This window comes from Leopardus geoffroyi, chromosome A3 (genome assembly GCF_018350155.1).
Source record: "Leopardus geoffroyi isolate Oge1 chromosome A3, O.geoffroyi_Oge1_pat1.0, whole genome shotgun sequence".
Lineage (NCBI taxonomy): Eukaryota > Metazoa > Chordata > Mammalia > Carnivora > Felidae > Leopardus > Leopardus geoffroyi.
In genome coordinates this window covers 123902651-123919601 of record NC_059336.1, presented here as the reverse complement: position 1 = coordinate 123919601, position 16951 = coordinate 123902651, and positions in this window count along the sequence as shown.

The following is a 16951-nucleotide window of genomic DNA, read 5'->3' as shown; positions in this document are numbered from 1 at the left end:
GTGTTTGCAAGGTATGAGCAGGTCCGCTGTGGAAAGGGACCTGTAGCCATTGTTGGCAGCTGCATTGGTTCTTGTTAGCTATCAGTGTATCTAGGCTGGACAGGGGGAGGGTGGGGTGGAAAATGGCATCCACCAGCTCTTTTATTCTTGGAATAGTCATCCAAAGATCTTTGCCCCTTCAGCGTATGCTCTGAGATTATTAAACAAATCTCCCTCTTGTATACCCTAGAAGTTTTTCAAGCTAGTGCTTCCACGGTATATATGAGCAGGGCTGTTTGTTACGCTGACTTCGTTTCCTGTTGCCTTCTGCCTCTCCCAGAACTGTGGTTGATGATATTTAAATTTCCATGTATAAATACCACTGATGGTAAGAACTTGAGAAGTTAAGCCCCTTTGTTTTTCAAAGCAAAGTGTTATGGGGATTCATGTTCCCAGTAAGGGTCCCATGTGCCTATGGTGCCAGGTATGGGGTTTGCTTTGCTTCTCTTCCCTCTTGATGCCTACAGCATCCCTCCATCTTGGGGACAGTCCTATGGGTCACTTTGGCTCCCCATCCAGTCTCTGCACTTCCTACCCTCTTTGATGTGACCTCTTTACATTTTAGGTGTGGAGAGTATATTCTACCAGTCTTCCTGTCATTTTCTTGGTTATTTACACTGATGTGGGTGTTATCTCAATGTTTTTGTGAGACAAAGTGAACCTAGGATCCTCTCCCTTCACAGCTTCTCTAATTTAGTATTTCTGAGGTGGAGTTTGAGATCTGGCTATTTTAACAGGTCCTCAGGTGACACTGCTGCTGCTGCTCGGGAGCCCACATACTGAGAACTACTTAGGAGATGCTAGAAATTAATATATATTTGTCCCTGCCTTCGTCCAGTATGGGCTTAAAGTAGGTAATATATATACACACACACAAATTCAAGGATCTGATATATTTGCCGAGGGGGTGCGTTGTGCACAAATATAGTGCCAAGTGTTTTGAAAGTCTCTACTGCCAGAAATGCTGCATGTTTTTAAAATAGAATCACCTACAGCATCTGGAAAAGAACCATTAGAGTACTCAGAGCTTCTTTCGGAGACAGAGTTCCCATGGCCAGCATGAAGAGTGGGCAGTCTGATACTCTATTATGAATATATTTTAAAACGATAAATATGTAGGCACATGCACATACATACATGTACATGCACATATGGGATGGATTAAGTAACAGATCTACGTGCACTTCAATTCAGACAGTTGTGTCATTGCCATTTAATTTTAAGTACCTGACTATAATTGCAAGCTCTTTTTACAAATTTTGCTTATTCTATCAAGATAGTTCATTTTTCACTTGCAGATACTTAACTGGAAAACAAACTGGATGGTAAGTGGAGGAATTGCCAGCTTAAACTTTCTTCCCCAAAGAACAGGGCAGAATTCCATTTTATTTACTGTCCTTTATAAAATCAGTTCTAATAGTCACAATGAATCCTTTACACATGACCAAGTTATTTTTTGTTTCTCATTGTCTCCAACAGCGTTTATCTTAATGTTCTTCCATGTGTATAATTTCCCAGAAAATTTAGTACTTAATATTCTGATGGTTTTCAGTTCATGTTTGTCTCCCCACTGAGACAGTAAGTGATTCAAGGGCAAAGTTTATGCCTTACACCATTTCTTTATCTTCCAGGCTGAGCCCACATGAGGTGCTTAATAGCTAGAGCAATAGTTTTTTGTGTGGGGCAGAGGTGAGAGAACACGTCAGAATCACATAGGGAGCTTTAAAAAATACATGCACCAGAAAGTCCCATATAATTCTTAAGGTACATGATTTTATTTTTTTATTCATGTTATTTATATTTCTGGTGATAATTTCAACCTGCTTTTTCAAAATGTAGTACCTTAAATATGGGAACTTGGCTTATGATAAAGTCAGCAAAACAAACCAATAAGTGAGTGATGGGTTATTTTGTAGCAAATAATAGGAATGCTAGCTCTTATTTGGAGGTAGAAAAAGCTGAACTGAATCCTTTCATTGAATCATATAAAAGTTTATTCTTTCATTTATTTAGCTGAATATCCTACATATGCCAAGCACTTCTCTAGATTTTGAGGAAACAGGAGTAAGCAAAACAAACAGTGTGATGTTGGTCTCAGGAAGCTTTCATTGTAGTGGGGTTTTATGGACAATTAACATACATGTATACAAATACACATGTATATTTATATACATACACACATTAGATTTCAGCTTTCCCTAGTCAAAGTGTGATAAACAAAACAAAGGCAAGATAAGAAAATGGGGGCAGATAGGGGAGATAAGGTATGGGGAAAGCCTATTAGAGAAAGTGACAGCTGGGCAGAAATTTTAACAGAGGAAGAAGTGGGACATGAAGCAGTTGGAGAACAGGGAATTCTGGGTGGAGGGAACAAGTGACTGCAAAAGTCTTCAGGAAGGAAGGAGCTTGTTTGGGTCTTTGAGGTACAACACAGAGGCTGGGGGGTGTAGCTGAATGAGTGAGTAGAAGTATATTATGAGGGTGGGGAGGGGTGTGTGTCTTTGTCCTTGATGGTTGAGAGTAGGAATTGGGAGAGTGACCCAGGGAAAGGTGAGGTACTAATAAAAATCCAGGAGTGGAGACATAGTCTTTTCCAAATATGTGAGTGGCACATCCATAACTCCTTTCATAAGAAGGCCACTGGACTCCACTCAGAAAATGTTAATTTCCATGCCTCAGATGTTAAGCAGGATGTGGTAAGTGCACCAAGCACAAGGAGATTTTAGTGCCTGCCTTTGGGGTGCTATGACAAGATAACACAGACTAGGTAGTTTATAAACAACAGAAATTTATTTCTCATTGTTCTGGAGGCTAGAAATCTTATAATAGGGCACTGGTACGGTCTGGTGAGAGCTCTTTTTTGGGTTGCAGACCTTGTATTATATCCTCACATGGCAGAAGGGGAAGAGGGAGCTTTGTGGGATCTTAGAGGTGGTGCACTAATCCCATTTATGAGAACTCCACTCTTGTGACCTAATCACCTGCCAAAGGTCTCACTCGCTAATACCATTATCTTAGTTAGGGTTTTGGCATATGAATCCTGGAGGGACATAAACATTCAGATCATAGCTGTGTCCGAAATAGAGAAGCAAGGAATAGGTTTTTTACATTGGGCACTGTGTGAGCTGGAATTGCCTTAGGAAAACACCTCTGGATGTGGGAGAGGTGGCCTCATTTGTGGATCAGAGCATTGTCCAGGACTCTCTGCACACAGTATGGATAATCTTACACTTGATGGAAGTTTCACTGGGGAAGAATATGGAAGGATGGGGTTTTGTTTCCCCCAACACCTTTTTTTTTTCTTCTTTTTTTCTTTTTTTTTTGTGTTAAAAGTACTTTTATTTTTTTTAAATTTTTTTTCAATATATGAAATTTATTGTAAAAATGGTTTCCATGCAACACCCAGTGCTCATCCCAAAAGGTGCCCTCCTCAATACCCATCACCCACCCTCCCCTCCCTCCCACCCCCCATCAACCCTCAGTTTGTTCTCAGTTTTTAAGAGTCTCTTATGCTTTGGCTCTCTCCCACTCTAACCTCTTTTTTTTTTTTTTTTCCTTCCCCTCCCCCATGGGTTTCTGTTAAGTTTCTCAGGATCCACATAAGAGTGAAAACATATGGTATCTGTCTTTTTCTGTATGGCTTATTTCACTTAGCATCACACTCTCCAGTTCCATCCACGTTGCTACAAAGGGCCATATTTCGTTCTTTCTCATTGCCCTGTAGTACTCCATTGTGTATATAAACCACAATTTCTTTATCCATTCATCAGTTGATGGACATTTAGGCTCTTTCCATAATTTGGCTATTGTTGAGAGTGCTGCTATAAACATTGGGGTACAAGTGCCCGTATGCATCAGTACTCCTGTATCCCTTGGGTAAATTCCTAGCAGTGCTATTGCTGGGTCATAGGGTAGGTCTATTTTTAATTTTCTGAGGAACCTCCACACTGCTTTGCAGAGCGGCTGCACCAATTTGCATTCCCACCAACAGTGCAAGAGGGTTCCCATTTCTCCACATCCTCTCCAGCATCTATAGTCTCCTGATTTGTTCATTTTGGTGACTCTGACCGGCCTGAGGTGATATCTGAGTGTGGTTTTGATTTGTATTTCCCTGATGAGGAGCGACGTTGAGCATCTTTTCATGTGCCTGTTGGCCATCCAGATGTCTTCTTTAGAGACGTGTCTATTCATGTTTTCTGCCCATTTCTTCACTGGGTTATTTGTTTTTCGGGTGTGGAGTTTGGTGAGCTCTTCATAGATTTTGGATACTAGCCCTTTGTCCGATATGTCATTTGCAAATATCTTTTCCCATTCCGTTGGTTGCCTTTTAGTTTTGTTGGTTGTTTCCTTTGCTGTGCAGAAGCTTTTTATCTTCATAAGGTCCCAGTAATTCATTTTTGCTTTTAATTCCCTTGCCTTTGTACTACTGTATCCCTTCCCCCAACACCTTTTGTTCTTGCCTCTATTCTTTCTGGGAAGGGTTTGTTTCAGTATAATCAAACATGAAAATTATGCTTGGATTAGCATCCCACATAAGCAAGATTTTAGACAATTGGAAGACTTAAGTCTACTTAGTTGCTGTAGATCTACTCTCACCCTTCTAGGAATTGGCTCATTTGATTTTAGCGGCTGGCAAGTCTCAAATTTGTAGAGCAGGCTGAAGGGATAGAAATTCAAGTAAGAGTTGATGTTGCAAGTTTTGAGACCAAGTTCCACAGAGTAGCAGGCTGGAAACTCAGGCAGTGTTCTATGTTGCATTCTTTTATTTATTTATTTTTTTTAATATTCTCTATCTACCCATGTTTAGCATTGATATTTAATTTTTTCCAGCTTTAGGGAAGTAAAACTTACAAATTGTATATAATTATTTTCTATTTTTTAATTAAAACATTTTTAATGTATATTTATTTTGAGAGAGAGAGTGGTGGGGGGGAAGGCAGAGAGATAAGAGAGAGAATCCAAAGCAGGCTCCATGCTGTTAGCACAGAGCCTGGCATGGGGCTCAGTCCCACAAACCATGAGATCATGACCTGAACCAAAACCAAGAGTTGGACATTTAACTGACTGAACCACCAGGTACCCCAAAAAATTGTATATATTTAGAGTATAGGTTGTGATGGTTTGATATATGTATACATTGTGAAAGGATTATCTTTCACCTCAATGGTTGCTTTTCTTTCCCCCTGTTGTGAAATGCTTAAGATCTACTCTTCCAATGAATTTCAAGTATACAATGCAGTCTGTATTGCATTCTTGAAGAGAATTCCTTCCACTTTGAGGAATCTTAGTCTTTGCTCTTAAAGCTTTTGCTGTTTAGATGAGGCCCAACCGCATTATGGAGGTCATCTGATAAGTTACTCATTTATTTACTTTTTATTTGTTCACTGGCTTACTGATTTTTTAAAGTCTACATCTAAAAAGTACCTTTACAGAAACATCTAGACTGGTGTTTGATCAAATAACTGGGCACTGTAAGCTAGGCTAAGTCGATACATTAAGTTAACCATCACAGTGCACTAAACTGTCTTATGTATCAAATGAACCAGTGTTCCTTGAGTGCAGAGATTGTTCTTTGGATATGCAGTATAAGAGAGTAGTTCAAACCATCATCTCTGGAGTCTGACTCCTGCATCTGAGTTGTAGCCTGCACCAAGTACCAGTTCTCTAAACCTTGCATAATTTACTTAAAATATTTGTGCTTTAGCTTCCCCATCTATAAACTATGAATATAATGTTACCCATATCTGAAGGATATTTAGATGATTAAATGAGTTAATGTAGATAAAGTGCCTAAAAAGGTGTTATATGGAAGTGCTCAGTAAATATTGGTTATAGTTAATCTTTATTAGATGGTTTTGGGGACAGGGTTGGGGGCCCAGGAAACAGGCAAAGACAAGGCAGTAGAAGGAACTTTGGTATGAGCAAGGGCAGACCCAAGCAAGAGGGTTAGGGCTGAGGAGGGAAAGAGTCAGTAAAGGTTGGAATGGGTTACAGCTAGTAGATTTTAGGAATACTTAAGTTTTATTTTCCGGTATTGTAATTTCTTATGACATCCTCAGGTGTTCAGAAAGTTGGTTAAGTACTACATTCTGTGTCAGTAATGGTTTGCAATTGGGGACTAGGAGTAACCACGTGGTTACATTCCCAAAGAAGTGGTATGGTAGGGAAATGAAATGTGAACTCTGATGGTTTTGAGTATTAAAGGAAAGAATGACTCCAGAATTGGAATTCTCAAGGACATTTCAATAATACAAACATATGTCATTGCTTTCCATCTGATATCTTGTACACCAACTGTACTCATTACTTACTGTCTGCCATGTTGGCCTGTCCTTTTCTATCTCTTGGCTTTTGTGTATATGACAACATTGCCTTTGGATATTTTATTTAATTATTTACTTTATATTTTACAGACAGGAATAATAATAATAAAAGATGGAGAGTGGTTAAAATCAGGTACTTGGGATACTGTTTTGCAGCTCTGGTCAGGCTAACGTTGGTAAAGAGAGGTGGTTCTAAAAAGTGGCCAAATGACCTTGGGCACGTAGTGATAAGGGACTGGAGCAAAGCAGGTAAAACTGATTGCTTCCCTTAATTGCCCACCCCATCCTGAACCTGTGGATTCCAGGCTTAGCCTTAGGACTGGAAAAGGCCAATTTGAGATTGGTCAGACTTGAGTACCTCACAAACAGCTCTCACAAGCCAAGTCACTGGTGCCCGGCAAAGAAATTAGCATTTATCACATTTCAGTAAAAATGATGTGGCCCAGTTAAATTAGATTTCCTTTCATTTACAATAGACTTAAAATCCTATTTAGCTATAATCCAGCTATCATAAAATTGGTTACAAGGATCCTAATTTTCTGAGATATTGAAGCCTCCCCATTCTATCAGGGCATCTTGATTTTATCCATTTTCATCCATCGTTAAATTTCTTATGGCTGAGAATGCCAGAGGCGACCTACCTTTCCATCCACTGCTGCATTCAGCAGTAACTGGATTGAGATCAGAAGCATTTATTTTATTCAATGCCTTATCTGCTCTTTTCCACTATTTTAAACACTACTGAGGGTCAGACTGAAAATCCTTCTCTGATTCTAACTGTAATCAAGCAGGAAATGGTTTTATTTTATTTTAAACTAATATCAAGCCTAAGAAGACAGCATCATTTCATACAATGGCATTGAATGGCCCATTCTGCCATTGCTGAAAACTTACAGTTTGCATATCTTAACAGCCTTCTCTCTACTTACATTGATATGTCTCTTATTTGGGAGCCAGCTCAGGCTTTGTCACCTTTAGGAGCTTACGCTTGCAGGTGATCTCTCTCCTTCATGTGGATTTGTGCTGCTCTGAAGGTCTGTGCTACCCATACAGTCTATTCATCCACACTATGATGTCCTTACTTCTGGGTGAGTCTTGACTCTACATCCACATAGGGCACTTTGTGAAGGTTGAGACCATGGCTCAAATGGCTTCATCTGCTTCATTTAGTTGGAAGAGAACACCTATTAATGGACTGATTCTAACAAGAGGAAACCTTGTGTGTGCAAGGGTCTGTATGTTTCTGGGTTTCTGGCATTAGGATCCTTACGATGTTAGATAATGTGGTGAGGAGCTTCTTTTTCCCCTCTTTCCCTCCAGTTTCCTATAGGCCTCTATGCTTTCCATGGTAATTGGCTCAACAGCTCAAGGTGTGAGGTACTTTGTGACCTGGAAGATAGGGATGGGATGGAGTAAGAGGAGCTGTGTCTCATTGTCCATGCTGAACTCATTGGTTTCCCAGACACTGCAGCTTCTGGGAAGCACAGAGCAAGGATTGACTGCCATGAAGAGTCACCATTCCTCCTCCCTGCCCTGCCTACATGGAGAACACTTAGGGCTTCCCTTGGGGCCATCTCTAAAGAGATGAGAAAGATACGATTGGAACATTTGTAGGAATCTTGGGTTGCTCTAATTCAGAGAAAGAGACAGAACAGGAGATAGTGTTTGTGGTCCTGATCTTGGTGCTTGGTATTCTCAGGTAAGCTGGAGAGCTGATGTACACCAAAGCATGATGCCACCACCAGCTGCACATTACTGAGACAACACTGACTGAGCACAGTCTTTGAGTCCTGCTCTGTTGGAGATACTACTGTTTGGGGTGCAGAGACTTGTACAGTGTCCAGTATGGCCCCTGTATTTGAGTTGTTGACTGTCTACCTGAGAGAACTAAACCTGAGCCTAACACCAGGCTGAGTGTCTCCTGAGTCTTAAAACTCAAAGCAGAGGAACTCTCAGAGTCATGTAGTGGGGTAGGCAGAGAGACACATAGGAGGATCAGAGAAAATGAAACTCTATTTGTTATTCAGAAACCTGATGAACTTTCCATATACCAAAATGTGCAAAACTGAAAATGTTTTATTGGAGGGAGAGAAAGCAAGGGGCAATAACAATATGGTGTGATATGAGCTGTGCTGTGGAGAGCATGGGAGGTGTGTGAGCCCCGGGCAGAGGCACTTTACCAGTCAAGGCTTCTTGGAGCTGCAGGAGCAGAAGCCATGGAAAAGACCAACAAAATGCCTTTCTTTTTTGAACTTACTAAGAAGAATCATCAGAATACCAACAGGAAGAAATACTCATTGTTCCAGAAAGTTTGGGTCGAGTTTGTCTCCTTTGTTTTATTTTGTTTTTTGAATAGCCTATTATGATGATGTGAATAAGGAATCTTCTGGGGCTCTCTCTGGCCTCAGTCATACTTTATCTCAGAAAATACATGAAAGGAGGAGTTAGATGGGAGCTTAGGTTGCCCTAAATATCTTCCTCAATTACATGAGTGCTGGGATGCTGTGATTGTAGCCCTTTCCAAGGAGACCCCCCCTCATGTAGGGCCCATCATGGTTCCCTTCCTTCCTGTCACATGTGTCTGTCCTACTAGATGGCACACAGGATATGGAATGAGCCTGAAAGAGGGAATCATCCTTGAGAGATAGCCTTGACCTATTCTGGGATCTGGCTCACCTTTTGTCCTCCTTGCCTACTGAGGAGGTCATGGGTCCTTCTCAGGAAGGCATTTCATCTCACTTTCCATCAACAACCAGCCCCATTCTCCAACATTGGCTAAAAATGTGGTGTTAGTGGGATTAAAATCAGAGAGCAGAGAGAGTGGCCTCAGGACAGTGTTTTTTGCTCACATTACCCTTGGAGGTTATCTATTAGAGGAATATGGAGATTCTAAATATGATAGGTATGGGGCTTCTTTGTGAGTAATCCAACAGAATTTGAAGGGAGGCCCCCAGAGAGGGTCAGGGCTCTTTGGCCTGGCCATTTATACCCCACTGTCTTCTTTTTTTACATATATAATTTTTTTTTATGTTTTGTTTATTTTTGAGACAGAGTGAGGCAGAGCATGAGAAGGGGAGGGGCAGAGAGAGGGAGACACAGAATCCGAAGCAGGCTCCAGGCTCTGAGCTGTCAGCATAGAGCCCAATGTGGGGCTCAAACTCATGAACCATGAGATCATGACCTGAGCCGAAGTCGGACACTTAACCGACTGAGCCACCCAGGCACCCCCTATAATTTCTTTTAATGTTTTCATTTTTTTGAGACAGAGACAGAGTGTGAGCAGGGGAGGGGCAGAGAGAGAAGGGGACATAGAATCCAAAACAGGCTCCAGGCTCTGAGCTGTCAGCACAGAGCCTGATGTGGGGCCCAAACTCACGAACTGTGAGATCTGACCTGAGCTGAAGTCGGATGCTTTATCGGCTGAGCCACCCAGATGCCCCAAAACCCCACTGTCTTCTAAGCCCCTATTTTCATGGCTCACTCCCCAAGCTCTGAGGGGCAGGGGCAATCTGGGCAGGAAGCTGTGCTATAACTGAGGAAAGTGGCAGTATATTTTTCCCTTGAGGGGAGTATAACTGAGGCAACTCCCATTTCATTAGTCTTGTGGGCTAGTGGCACTGTTACTGATCAGTAGCCCTCTTCCTCCTAGCCTCCCATAAAATAGTCTGCTGGGAAGTGATCTGAGGGAGTGATACTGAAGAACTAAGGATAAGGGAGCCCACAGTCTGATCTAAGGGAGAATCTTCCCCTTCTTGTCCAGCCTTCTTTCTCTTGACTTCTTGCCATACAGATTCTGTGTAGCTCAGAGATGCTGTTTTGAAGTTAAGCCATCAGAGATAAGGTGAGATAAGTAAGACTCCTGTGTCTGTTTTCCAGGGACACTGAAAGCTCAGTTCTATACAAAGCTCTTCCCTAATTTTCAGTGCAGCCTTCTTACAGTGGTAACTTTTCATGGTGGTAACTTAAAAATGGTTGAAGTGAGACCCTAGAATTAGAGTTAACCACCTGGATGTTGTTTAACATAAGAGCTGGAATCCAGCCTTACTACCTCTGTCTCATTCATCTTTATACTTCTGCCACCTGTCAGGCCTTGTGATATGCAGCCTTGAGAACATTATCTTACCTAATTTGTAAAGTGGGGTGATCAATCTAATCTTATAGGGTCTTCAAAAGAGTATATCAAAACAAAATATTTTATATCGTGTCTGGAACATAGTAAGCCCCTCTGAAAATAGCAGTTACTAACGTAAGTTTTTGATCATGAAGACTGGGTGACCACAGCTGCTTCTGAGGGCCAGGATACTGCAGCCTCTAAGGATAGTGGCAGGGGTGGATAGGGAGATCTGACCCCTTGATATTTGACCCTATTACTCTACTCTCTCTGATTGCAGACTTGTTACACAGATGATTAGCCTTAGTCCAACACCAAGGCTGCCTGGGATTCTGGTTTGTATTCTATTGGGGCCTGGAACAAAGCCAGAGAGGCACAATGAAGGATGTTTCCCTTTGTGTCTACAGCTGCTTTCTGGTTACAATGGGCCATTGTTGTGCTAAGTCACAATGGAAAGGAAGTGTAACTGATTGGTCAATTGATTCTGTCTCATGTTTTAGTCCTCAGAGGCCCTACTCTGTCAGGGTCATCTGGGGTTTTGGGAAGTTGTCTCATATAGTAAATTAGTTATTACTGACTGTAGGTGGATTATTGATCTTAGCTCTTTTCCCCTCTATAATAGGATACCTTCATGAGCATTGCCATGTGACTTTGGTGTACCTCTCATTAGAGCAGGAGCATATGCCACATTGTTGTTAAGCATGGATTAGTCAATGAGATATTAGTATTTATGATGTGACCAGAGGCTTTGAATGTACTTTGGTTATTCAGCTTGACCTCTTGTGTTTATGCCACCTGCCGTGTAATAACATGCTCTGGATAGCTCCTGGCCAACAGAGAATAATGAGACAGATGAAACAACTCTATGCATAGTCCAGGTCCAAGCCTAGTGGAGCCTGTTTGGGATGAGCTGAATCCTAGCCTACTGACATAAGGGAGAAAAATGAATGTTTATTATAAGCCAGTGAGATTTGGGTATCGTTTGTTATGCAGCATTGTTTTGAAGTAAAAGCTGACTAATGCACTGACACATGCATAGTAAGGAAAGGCCCAGCAGGAGAATCTGATGGCTACAGACTGGGTGATATAAGCCCCTTGTAGAGGGACTCAGACGTTTCTGAACTAGAATGTTCAATTATCTTTTATCCTGGAAGAGACTGTAGAGAGCACAGGTTGGGTATGGTTTGTCCCCTTTCTGCTCCCAATACCCAGACTAGTGCCCTGCTCAGAGTTGAAAGTTGATAAAGATGTGTTATATCTCACAAGAATGATTTGAAACGTAGGCTAGGGAGAGTTTATTTCTGAAAACTTCCTGTGAGAGTACCCAAGATGCAAATCAGAGAAGAGAACATGAAAAGAATAGACCTAACCAACCCAGGGTAAGGCCAACTCCAAGAGAAATTTTAGAAATGCCCCGAGCCTTTGAACAGTGTTGATAACTTTTGTTCTCTGAGGGTCGTTGGAGAAATGATTAGAAATGTATCATTTTCTGTCTCAGCTGTTATACCAGAATATCATAAAGATGGTAGTTTAAACAATAGGAATTTATTTCTTATGGTTCTGGAGGCTGGAAAGTCTTATATAAGCGTGTTAGCATGGTCAGGTACTGATGAGAGCTGTCTTCTTGGTTTGCATCTGGCTGTCTTCTTGGTGTCCTCTTGTGGCTAAGAACAGAAAGAGAGGGGAAGCAAGCTCTCTCTTGTTTCTTCTAAGGGTATTAATCTCATCTTGAGGGTTCCAGCCTTATGACCTAATTATCTCCCAAGGACCCCACCTGCAGATACTATCACATTGGAGATTAGAGTTTAACATTTGAATTCTGGGGGACACAAACATGCAATCTACAGCATTTTCCCTTTTAGAAACAACTCTTAATTATGTAGTCAAATATCCTTCTCCCTCCTTTTTCTGTGTTGTCTTCTCATTCTCCCCTGCCCTCCAAAAACATCAGACACCATGATGATGTTTCATTCCAGCAAGGGCTGGCTGTCAGCTGATCCCCACTAACCTGGTGCCATAGAGACATCTATGAGATGAGAAATAATTTTTCTCTGAGATATTTGTATTTCTAAAGGGAATTATAGGAATTACAAAAGACTTCTCTAGGCAAATAAATGAATCACCAATGATAGAATATCAAAAATTGTGTTAGTCTGTCACTCTTTTTGAGAGGAAAGTTATGTGTACTGCTCACCCTTCCACTGCAATCTCACTCTGTAGGTTCCCTAAATCCTCCTATATTAGGATGAGACCTGATCATCTGTTTCTGTGCTCCTTTTCCTCTGTGTTTGGAATGAAACAGGTGTGGACAATGTATTATACAAGCTTGTTCTATTTTAAATTATTGGGTGAGGGAAGCTTAGGGCATATACCTTTTTTAAAGTAGCTGGTTGTGCTGACACCTGCTGTTGGAAGGTAAGAAGATGCCCTGGGATTTCTCCAGGAGGTGGGACCCTGGAGACTGCTTTCTGCCACTCTTGGAGAGATTGGACTTTTAGGTCATTGTTTCCAGGTAAAGGCTGACTGGAATTAATGGAGGATTGGCATTTAAAAACAACTGTGTTACTTTGTGACTGTATAGGAAAGCAGCAGAATAGTGGAAATGTAAGGTGGTAGGAGCCTAAGATTTGGGGTCTGAGGGCTGGGAGCTCGGTGTTCTCATCTGGGAATTGCAGGAAGTAAAAGCTTGTCTCATATGGTTGTTGTGAGGATAAATTAGATATGGTATGCAAAGTCCTCTGAGGGACAGAATTTGTATAAATGTTAGTTGTTAACAGAGTGATTCTAGAGATTAATACCATGTATTAAGGCTGATGCAGTTTACTTCACCTTCCTCCTGCCAGATGTAGTGTCAGGGGGCAAAGCTGTGGTCAAGCAGGAATACTCTGCTACCAGACAGCCTGGCTTCTAATCCCAGAATTACCTCCTATCTTCCTTCTGTGGTGTTTGTCAGATTTGAGTTGATAACTAAAATGAATACCTAAGTTTTAATTTAAAAAAGTATTTAAACAGTACATGGCAGACAGTGATCTTTCAAGAGATACCAGCTTTTTTTTTTTTTTTTTTTTTTTTTTTTTTTTACTTATTTTGAAATAACCATAGGTATGTAGGAGGTTGGAAAGATAAATGTATAGGGAGGTTTGTATACTCTTCACATAGCCTCCCCCAAAGTTGTCACCTTGCAGAACTATGGTGCAGTATCAGTACCAGGAAATTCATATTGGTACAATCTACAGAGCTGTTATGGATTTCACCAGTTTTACATGCACCCGCATGTGTGTGCATGTGTGTATGCATGTGTGTGGGTTCATACACAGCTTCATGTAATCACAGCCACAATCTAGGTATAGATTGGAGACTGGTTACCAGTGCAGTAACCATAAGCCTCCCTCTTGCTACCCTTTTATAGCCACACCAGGCAACTATTGTAATTTGTTGAAGTAGTCAGGAAACAGAATTCTTAGAGGTGTATTTTTATAGTAAGAAATGCCTGACACTGAACTTGTGAAATTGTTAAGCTCCTTGTCCTTGGAAGCATTCAAATAGCAGCTGAATCCTTTTTAAAGAGGTGTTACAAGAGAGGGAGGAGAGAGGATAGAGGTAAATTGAATTCTGAGGTCCAGTTCTAAGCTTCCAGGATTATACAGGAAGGTACCCTAAAGGAGATGAAGTTTCACCTGGGCCTTAAGGAACAGAAAGGCAATGGGGAGAGGGGAGAACATACCAGGTGAGTAGCGGGAGAGCCAGCTCTTCTCTGTTCCCTGACCCTAGGTGATAAAGGTGTACCTCTGAGTAGATAGGTTAGGTTTCTCTGAAAAAAGCTTTCTGGGCTATATGGAGCCTAAGTAGTAGGCTTCTTTATCTTTTTTATGGGCCAAGGATTTAACAGCTGCATTGGTGCAGTAGTCAAGGTATCCCTCAAGTGGCCAACTCTTAAAGAGAGGGATCCTAGGTAAAGACAGGTTTCCTGTTCTTCTGGGTTGCCATATCGCCTGATCAAGCTGCATAGAGTGTTTCCATAATTGTTTCTTCTTTATAACCCAGTCCAGTTTTTGAAAATGAAATATGAGCTGGCCCAAAGGATCTGCTGCTCCCCTGTAACATTGTCTTTCCCTAGAATGCATTCATTCATCCTTTTTTTTAAAACAAAAAAACCAGAGAACCTCAGCAGGTAATTTGAAAGACTAACAAACTTTGGCATAGATCACTTTAAGAGCCTGAGAGCTGGCTGGAATATTAATGAAGCTATCTAGTGATAGAGTTGCTTCCTGATGCAGGAACATATCAAAGAGGTTAGGTTCCTGAGTGTTGCTCTGCAGAGCCCCATCTCTATTATCTAGCTCTTAATTACTTCATTAAAATTCAGCAGAGAAGCTGCCCAAATCCGGTAGCTTGCCCACAGCTTGCTGGGTGATTTCCCTGCCTCTGGCCATACGAGATTTTTAGTTCTTCAGGTCTCCAGAGATGGGAGGCCAGATCTTAGGCAGATAGATCTGCTGCTGGCTGCATTAGCTCACAGTGCTGGGGCTGCTGCCTGCCTTCTACACAGCTGGATTTCTGCCCCCTCTCCCAACAGGTGCCATGACCTCTGCTTACCCTGTGCTCTTGGGGAGGAAGCTGCCCTATAAAATTGTTCCCCAGATCACAGAAGTCTCCTCCATTACACACACATACTTTCTGGAACCCTTTGGAAGAGATAGATTGTCCCCTGCCCTTTTAAAACAGCATTTGGGATACCATTTCAGCTTGGCTGGCTCATTGGGAAAGAAGTTGACATGGTGGCTTTGTAACATTTTGGCTCTATTCCTAGTTTTCTATCATCCCTGAACCTCAGTTTTTCTGTCTGGTTTGGTCCCTCCTTAGGTCTAAATTCTCTTGGTCTTTAGGAGTATCCATTTTCTCCTAGGGCTGTAATACAGTGACACCTTCTGGCATGAAACTGTACCAGTCTGCTTCTCTCCTAAATTGTCCCCACTGGGTCTCACTTCTAATGCTGTTCCTTTTAGTGATATCCCTCATTATTGCCCTCTTTAACCCCAGGACTAGGGAAACTGCCCAAGGTGTCTTTATGTTTAATAATAATTTTTAGTCTACAGGGAATAAATAACAAGAATGTCATTAGAATCCAGGGGGTCCATTGGCTTTTTGATGGCTGTTTTTAGATCCAGAAGCTTTTCTGTTGTCTCTGGGTTTCTGTATATGCTCCAAGGGGAGTGCAGTTTTTAGAATCACACTGGGTCAGCAAAAAACAATGCATATAAACATGTCTATTGCTTAGTGGGTGCAACATGTGTTTGTTAGTAAAAGTCACAGATATTTCATCTGCCCTTTCTTGTGCTGCTTCTGCCTTCTTGTGTTTCACTTTTTTCTTCAAACCACTGTGTCTGTGAAAGGTCCTTCAGGAAAGAACAAGGGCATTCAGGATCTCCTGGGTTGTGGTTTTGAAGGGGCCCATAATGGAGATCCTGATCTGACAGAAAACTTGGTCAAGGGCTCAACGCCAGACATACTCAGGCAGGCAGTGCAAGACTGAGCCCCCAGACTCATGGAGGTCATGGAGGAGCACAGAATTTTGAAGAAAGAGGATTAAGGAGAAGAGCTTGTGCTGAAGTTGGAACCAGTCACACAAATGAGCCAGACTGAGATTTCTGATAAACATTAAAAAAAAAAAAAAAAAGTAAGTATGCACCTTCTGAGTATTTCTAAGGTAAGGAGAGTCTCTGATAGGTCCAGGTCCCTCTTCCCTCTATTCTTCCCAGTAAGAGGAGAATCTGGAACCTTCCCTAACCCAGTCCTTGGCTTTTGGAGGCATCTCCAAATTCAGGAGGTAGAGATGATACTTGAGGACTTGTCATTTGGCAAGTAATTGCCTCCAGTGCCAAATACTGCTCCTGGCTTCAGGGAAATGCTAGATAGGGAAAGGATTGTTGGCCCTGGGTAGCATGGCATTAACCAGAGGACTTCTTCGCGTTTCTTTTTCTTTTTCTTTGTCTGGTGGTTAAAACTTTGGGGGAGAGGATGATCTCATCATAATATTTCTCTTAAATATATTCATCCCTTAAAGTGCTCATAATTCCCACAATTATATGTGGACTCTCAGATTTCTTTTAAAAAAGTAATTTTGCTTTGTTTTTTCTATCTGGCTCAGCATCTTTCATCTCTTTGGTAATGGGGTGCATATGCCATTTGGTAATGGGTGGTTTCTGTATACTGTATGATTGGTTTTAAGGACATGCGACATTGAAAGGCTGCCTGGGACCCTTCTTGTTTTAGCTATGATGGTGCCACAGTAAGGGGCCTCAACTTGGTATGAACTTGGGCAAATCATGTTGCATTTGCAATCATCGGTGTCCCTATGGGTTAGATGTCCATTAAATGGAAATGCTTTATACTTTGCTTCAGAGATCTGCTACAAGCATCAGATGAACTACAGTCTGTGTAAGAGTCTTGAAAATTGTAAAAGTTTGAAAGATGATGT